General features: G+C 44.7%; 1 protein-coding gene across 1 annotated transcript in view; it reads left to right on the plus strand.

The window, feature by feature from the left end:
* Positions 1 to 8,211, plus strand: part of zfhx4 (zinc finger homeobox 4) — a 73,867-nt gene that overhangs the window by 24,781 nt on the left and 40,875 nt on the right. The window lies entirely within an intron of this gene.

An 8,211-nucleotide genomic window follows, 5' to 3' on the forward strand; every position in this document is an offset into this window, starting at 1 on the left:
ATAGGAGGTCAGGACGCCCAGTGAAACTTGGTGCATGAATTGGATTTAATCTTCATCAGGAGGTTTAATTAGCCAGATACCGGACGGCTTTAAACCTGAAACGGACATTCGTGATCGTATTTGGCGTTCAGACTTTCCGTAGATCTCAATTTAAAAGCGTCTAATAAACGTATTCCGATGATTTTGATGATCAACTTTAATACGTTTGATATATTTATCTTTATCTGATAATCAGTCCAAAATAAAACGGAAGCATGCTAGCTAACCGTTTAGCTGCGACACCAACGAGTCACTTATTAGTCACTAATAGGATCAGTTCGAGTCTTTTATTTGGTTATTTTTTTTCATTATGAGGATTTCGAAGATGCTGACCTGCTTTCTGTTGGTTGATGAGGAACAAAAGAAAAACATTTCAGTAATCTTCAAAGTGGTCTGAGGTATGCTGAGTGGACTTTGGTATGTGGGCTAAAACTAAAGCTTCTCAATGAAAAACACACACACACACACACACACGCAACAAGCTTCCGGTTGTATCTGCCTACTTTGTCACTTTCTCAGATCCTCCTTTCTGCCTTTCCTGAGTGTATATTCATGAGTGTGTGTGTGTGTGTGTGTGTTCTTGTTGGTCTGTGTGCTATTTGCCTAGGCTCTCTTGAGAAAGCCAGGGTTAAAAGCAGTTGCCCTCAAAGGCTTGTCTCCTGTAGCTTTCTTAGCGCAATATGCAAAGCTCTGCCTTAAGAGCTGCTCTCGTCAAGGGCTAAGAGGAGTAGAGGAGGAAAAAGAGCTCTTTAAATGTGTTCCCCCTCCTGATCCCGATGCCACTCTTTTACCCCCACCACCACCACCTTTCCAAACCCTTCACCCCTTCGACACCCCCCCTCCCTCCTTACTGCTTTCTGCTTGCTCTAATAGGTTGCAAATCAGGGAGCCACCTCCGTGCTGTTGTTGAAGGCAGATGGGATATGAAAGGATTCAGTGTTTAAAAGCATGAATAGGAAGAAGTGCACAGTCCTGGGCGGGGCCTCGGTCACAAGCTTATCAGATATACTGTACAAGGTGAAGGAAAGTCAACGCTTGGACTCAGGACTCGTGCACTAGCTGTGTATAAAGACTCGGGGTTAGACACGGACAAGATATACGTAGATTATATAGCTATAGAGATAGTTCCCAATCAAAATTTCAAAGCTTATTCTCTTGACTGCACAGAAAAAGTGAAGACAAATTAAGAGATACGTAAAGAAATGTAAAAATAAATGACGGAGCTCAGAAATGTCATTCCGCTTTAAATGTATTTTTACATAGAAAAGTTGTATAACGCAACAAGACTACCTGTTTCCAAATCGAGAAGGTCAGCACAGTGTGGGAAATCCAGCTCTGATGGTTCATCAACCTCAGCTACATCACTCCAGTCCATTCAAGTTCAGTTCAGTTCAGATCACATCAGTTTCTTGCAGCCTGAATTAAAGCACCAGGTTTAATTAAGTTAGATGTTGTTTGTCCTGGAAATTGAAACCCTTTAAAACACTGTGAACATTTTCAGCAAGAAAGATCGCACTTCCTGTTCGTATCCGTTTGTGTATCTCTTAGGACGGCATGATAAGCTCATATCAAATTTGTTCAGAATGTGCAATATTTCTATTAACACAAAAATAACAGCTTTACTGTACCATACCATAGCGTAGTTCATCACTGTGGTTCCGTTTCTGTCCGGTCAATTATATAACTAAGCCCAATCGTTAGCCCTCTTCAAATCAACCTCGAGCTAGCCGCGGAGGTCGGGTCCGTGCTAAGCCGATCCGACTGAACTCGATGATGAATTAAATCATGGAAAAGAAGAAGAGGCTGAAGTGCACAGGCGCTGGAGCCTCTGGACTTCTTCACTTCCTGCCGAAGACAAGCAAAGCTTTTAAGGGTAATGGTGAGGTCAGTGGATTTAATGGGAAATAAGTGTCCAGGCGACAGATTTTAAATCACGGTAATATAAATACACCTCCATTTTCATCGCCAGTTTGCTTTCTTTTAAGGCAATTTGAAGAGAGGACGAACGCCCGTGTCTGCGTCCGCGCTAGGAAGGATTAGCGAGCGAAGATTAAGCACCCGCTCCTTAATCTTCAGTATCAACTATCGAAGGCAAGAGGTGATATGCAGATGCAATTCCCGAACGCTCGTGCTTACTCTGAAAAGGGATTCCAGTACATTAGTCTTAGCGGTGTAATTTGAATTTGATTTCTATAATATGTAGCTTTTGGGATCGTAACTTAAAATTAGAAACGCGAATAATGCACAGATCAGCATTATGTAAAAAGTGGAAAAAAAAGATTCTTAGCGCCGTTCTTTCTCCTTTTTTTTTTTCATCCTGTTCATGCTAATCCAGAACTGACCTCCTGACCTGGAGACTTTTTTCGACTCTCGCGGTCACGTGACCAGAGAATGCCGCTGCATGCCAGTTTTTCAGTCCTCGTACACAGAAGGCCAGTGTTGTAATAATGGCTCGGTCTGACTTTTCAGACTTACTTCTTACCGTGTCCACGGTGCGAGACAACCTGCTCCAGTGCTTCATCACTATCCCAGGCCTAATGACACATACCAGATTAACAACATTAGCTTCCTGTGAAAACATTTTCCCTCTCCGTCTCTATCTCTCTCTCTCTCTCTCTCTCTCTCTCTCTGCACTATTACTGACGGTGAGGTATGTGTGAAGTCGCCGGATGCTCCGTTCCCAGAGCTCGCAGCTGTATTTACCGCAGGAGCCAGCGAGGGAGTGAGTGAGCGAGCAAGAATTAGCGCTAACAGCGATTGATGAAATATCGCGCCGCGGATCAATCGGCGTTTTAAAATCGTTTAAAGACAGTCGGATCTCTTGGCAGCCGAGAGAGTAGAACACATGTACACACACGTGTGCACATGGATGGACGCGTTGGAAGGAATCTAATTAATATAATGGAATTAAAATATAGAATGCACGAGTGAGGAGAAAGAATCAGCTGTTAGTCATGATGTCAAGCTGTTGTCCGTCACTATTCCGGATTAGCCTCGGACCTTAGCTCATCCCCATCCCAAAAACATGGGCTGCTCAAATAACACATTGTGGATGGATATAGTTATAGACTGGTCATCTTATTTTTTCCCGCTCCTGAAACCAGTGGGTACGTCCTCGTCCTGTGGTCCTCTTTCGCTCCTTTAGCCACAGAGAGCCTCGTTGTGCTAATTCGCTTACTTTTCTCAGTGGCCTCCGCTTGTGAGCATGATTATTATTGTTACATGACCTCTAAGCTGCTCACCAATAAGGCCTGAATACCCAAAGCCACAATTACATGTGACATCTCTGATGGATTTTGCAAAAGGAAAACAAAACAAAAAAAAAACAAATAGCACAGGCAATTTGGAGCCCTTTGATACATTCCTTGGGATTTGTATAGGCAGGGGGGGAGCAAGGGGGCCTGGACGAGGCGTTTTTTTTTTTTTTTTTTTCAGAGCCGTCGCATGCTTTTTTTCCGAAGAGAAGACAGCGGCCTTGTGAAAGAGCTCGGAAATGGAATGCAGGGGCAGGCATACCTCTCGCGCAAGAATCCCGGTCAGGTTGCCAACAGCGTCTATGATATAGCATTTCATTTATTTCTTCAGGCGCTTACTGGTAACATGTGTTTGCTGGGTGTCAGTATTGATGGAATGGTATATCTGGCCAGCATCCAAGTGAGGCTGGTATGTGTTTAAAATGCTTTGAGGAACAAAACCAGCTTTTGTTGCTTGTCCTTTTTCTTTTTTCTTTTTTTTTTCCCCCCACTGACTCGCAGGGTCGTAGAGTAACACCGCTCCTTCTCGTTCTCAAAAGGGGATCTTTAGGGGATAAAGGAAAGTGTGAAGGCAGAAAAACGCTGATGCATTTAGATACAGATACAGTTTTCATTTCACCGCACCATGTTATTAGGAAATAGTTGTGGTGGTTACGTGGCTCCGGGGCAATTATGCCACAGCTTATTTTAGGTACATGTTCATTAGGCGTGTTTTTTATGGTTAATGACAGGAAAAAAAAAAGAGGCATGTTTGCACAGAATGCTCTAATTTGTCCTCGGTCAGGGATGAAGCGATTCTCTCTCTTTCTCTCTCTCTCTCGCTCTCTCTCTCTCTCTCTTTCCTTCCGCGGCGTTCTGTGCGAGCGAGTCAGAACTGGCTGAATTAACACAGACGCAAAGCTCACCTTGTTTCTGAACGCTGCTAATGAGTCTGGTTTGTCACAGCGGAAACTCCTACTGTCGTCAGGAGACAGGCTGAACACGGAGGGGCGAGAGGCGGTGTTTTGTAATCATTGAAGTCAGCATAAATAAATAAGTCCCCTTGTCAGGTTGCAGGGGGAGTGAATAAACACGCTCCATGGGAATTGGGGCTCCGTTTGACAGGTGAAGAGGGGTCCCCGGTGCCTTGATTTGCATTGTTTTGGCAGCCTGGCACTGCGCCGCGTTCCCCCTCCGCGCTGTCAGACGGATGCCTGATTAGGCCGAGGGAGAGGGGTACGCCCCTCGGACCACCCGCTTTGGGAATCCCCACGTCTGTGCCCCTGGCACGCTGGCATGATGAGGGATGCCCAGAGACGAGGTGTTAGTGAAAATGATTGGTCCCCGATGAATTCCCGGTCTTGGTTGTTTGCCAAACGCTAATCCGGAACAATTATCCATCAAAGACACAAGTGCACCCCATATTGTCCTTGATGAGCCTTTTTGCCACCAACAACACTTGGACTCGTTTCAGAGTTCTGCTTATTTCCCAAGCACTCGAGAAAAAAAAAAGGGATTAAAAAAAAGAAGAAGAAAGATTTATCTCCTATCCGTTTTCTGCTTTTGTTCCTCTGGCACTTTTAACACACCTCCTCAATAAGGTTCAGCTGAATTCTTTTATAAATAGGACTCTCTCTTTTTTTCGCCAGCGGTTTCCTGACATTTAGGGAGTGTGCTGGATGTTGGTCGAGGTGGGGGGGTTGTGTGGGGTGTAAGGGGGGGCAGAATATGTTACACGATGCCACAAACATTTTGATTTTTTGCAGGCTGCGTATAACCGTTCCCCAAGCCTGGTAAGTTTAAACCTCATAAATCAGAAATCTCCGGGCTTGAGGTTCAGATCACTTTGGGCGCGTGCCAAGGGCTTCTATAAATGGGGAAAAGAAAAATACCATATTTTAATATAGGCCTTGGGAAAACAAGCTGGAATCTGCTGATTTAGGATCTACTCGAATATATTAATGTTTTCTAAAATTGTAGACAGTTTGTTTCTGTGTGATATTTAAGCCGTCTGACAAGTCCGGTTGTATTGTGTTTTATTAGGGCCATGAAAACGGATACTCAGCAATAAGCGCGTGCAAGAATAATTTAAGATCCGCGGTCGACCCCGTTCACATGCGATGCAAATCTACTTTATATTACCCAGTAATTGAGGCTGCTAAAGTGGGGTAAAATACGGCGACAGGAGGATGAGTGTACCTCCTACAACAGCCAGCTAACAAACCCCAAGCTAACGGTGGTTCATCAGCGATGGTTATTAATCGTAATACGGTTTATCCGGTCCTGCAGACGGAAATTATTTTTCGCTGTTTTGCTCAGAAATGATTTTAATAGACCTGAGCTGGAATGTTTCAGTCTGCTCATTTCGCTATTGCTATTGAAAATCAATTAATCATTCAAAGGTTGTCCAGAAAACATAGAGAGAAGTCTAAATTGCTTGGCTTTTTTGTTTTGTTTTGTTGTTTAGTTCGTTTAAGCGAACATTAGGACCGAAATCGGGCATTTCGTATAATTGCGCATTTCTTCATACGCGATATAAGATGGTCTGCGGATTCTTGAAGCGTGGAGCTCGTAATGTTAACCGAGAAGCTGTATTTTTGCAAGTTTTATGTGCCTGGATTCTGTTTTAGGGTTCGACACACACACACACACACATACAGGGAGGCCGAAACGAGTAACCTCCGGGGTTAGGCGCCCGGGGAGGGGCGCTGGCTTTAAGAAAAGAAACAAAGATAGGCGTAATTAATGATCCTGAATCCAGGCCAAAAAAGCTTTCTTGTGGCAACTTCAACTTAATTAAAACTTAGGACATTTCAATGGCTGTGTGGAGCCCCCGTACGGAGAGCAGTCCAGCAGACCCGTGAGAAAATACTAGCAAGTTTAAAAAAAAAAAAAAAACGAGAGAGAGAGAGAGAGAGAGAGAGAGAAAAGATGTGTGTTACCACTGGTGCCATGACTCTAATCTCTGACAGTCAAAGAATCTATTTAGTCAAAGGCTTTTCTTATAGGGAGCTCACACCTGCAGGTTGGCTGGCACTTCCTCCCAGTTTGAGAGAAGGCCCGTTTTGTGTTCCAGCGGAAGATCAGATAATGGAGGCCTCACTCTCGCTTTTGTTTTTGTGCATTGTTCATTAGCCTGCGAGTACTGTAGGCACACTTGATATGCTTGGCTTGCCTGGGGAATAGCGCTGGGGGATGGGCTTCTGTTCGGGTGGGGGGTAAGTAAGGGTGTGTTTTGTATATACTACATGTGTGTGAGAGTGTGTGTGTGTGCATGTCATGCTGTAGGTGGGTGGCAGGGTTCACCATTCTGCGTGAAAGCTCCAGCCTTGCATGGTGCAACTCTGCACAATTTTAATGCAAAACTTCAGCCTAAATTAAAGGCCCACAATTGGCAGGCAGTCGTGAATGCAGGAACCCCGCAGCTCGCCACACATCGGGCCCGCGAAGAACAATACGCGACGCCGGACAGTTCGGATTGTGCACACAAAGCTCTGGTTTTAAATACTCCTACGCTTTTTCCTTTTTTTCCGCAACTCTCTCTCTCTCTCTCTCTCCCCCTCTGTGCTCAGTCTCCCATTTGAGACCCTTGTCTAAATTAACAAGCTTAGGAAGGTCTAGCTACCTGTGTGTGTGTGTGTGTGTGTGTGAGTGTGTTGACGCTTAAAGAGAAGAATCCCATTAGTCTTGTACGAGAGGCTGAGTGAGGAGGGAGGCCGTTCCGTTTACTTTAACCAGATGACCCAGCCGACGCCATAATGGAGAGAGAAATGAGGCGCTGAGCTGCAGGCTAATAGCCGTAAACAGTAGCTGAATTAGCATGAGAAAGTGGCACAGGATTTCCTCTTAGCTTTTATCAAACCCAAGTGCACATTGTTGCTGTGTGAGTGTTGCTCTTGGTGTGTGATTGTGTAAGTGTGTGTGTGTGTGTGTGCACGCGTGGCTTGCCCCGTAAGCCCGGTCCTTAAACGTCAGCAATATGGCGGTGACGACTGAGGTCTAGTGGGTTAGTGTACACAAATACTCTCTCTCTCTCACACACACACACACACACACACACACACACACACACAGCAGGGCCTGAGGGAGCATGGGCTTTGTGTAAGGAGAGTGAAAAAGAATGAACGAGAGAGAGTCCGCTCAGGTTTAGCAGCCTGCTAATACAATAGCATGAGCTAGCACATAGACTTAGCACATAGCGAATTTGGCTGTTGGTTGTGATGTCACAAAGGGCGCTCCTTTAATTGGGACCGATCACATCATATATGCAAATGATCTGAATATTAACGACAAATCCAGTCGTGAAATCTGAGGTTTGCTAGCAGACACGGTAGCACGCTAGCTTTATCTCCGTAACCTGACATGGTTGGTTGTGGATGTTCACGGGATGATGCTAACACTGAATCTAAGATAAAGGAGACAGTTTAACTGTTATAGTATTGTTTATTTTTTTAAACACAGAATCAACAAATACAGTACATAAAATGTGATTAACTAGCATGCTAACATGCATGCTAATGTGACGAGTGCATTGGCTCTAACAGGCATGACATAGATAGATAAGGATGTTTCAAGCAAGATGTTAAAACTGCAAAAAGTCCAGGCCGTTTCGTCTAAAACCAAGAAACAAACGACTTTTGGCACGTTCGATGTTCCTCGGACGTATTTGTATATTTGTGTTTTAGTCAAAGCGTTCCCTTTTCACGGCGCTTGGCGAGGCCGGCCTGCGGTAGTTTCACGGACTGGCTGTGTAGATTTGTTTTTCATCTCTTTATCTCTCTCTCTCTTTCTCTCTCGGATAGTAAATTACCCCCACCAGATCGCATCTCCTTTCATCCCCCGCCCAAAGTTGCACAGGCCAGACTTAAAGTTAAGCCGGACTTTTTTTTTTTTTATGTCTTTTTCTTCTCCCTCCTTCTGAGTTACCCCTGCGTCCTGG

The sequence above is a fragment of the Clarias gariepinus genome, chromosome 26 (assembly GCF_024256425.1).
Source record: "Clarias gariepinus isolate MV-2021 ecotype Netherlands chromosome 26, CGAR_prim_01v2, whole genome shotgun sequence".
Lineage (NCBI taxonomy): Eukaryota > Metazoa > Chordata > Actinopteri > Siluriformes > Clariidae > Clarias > Clarias gariepinus.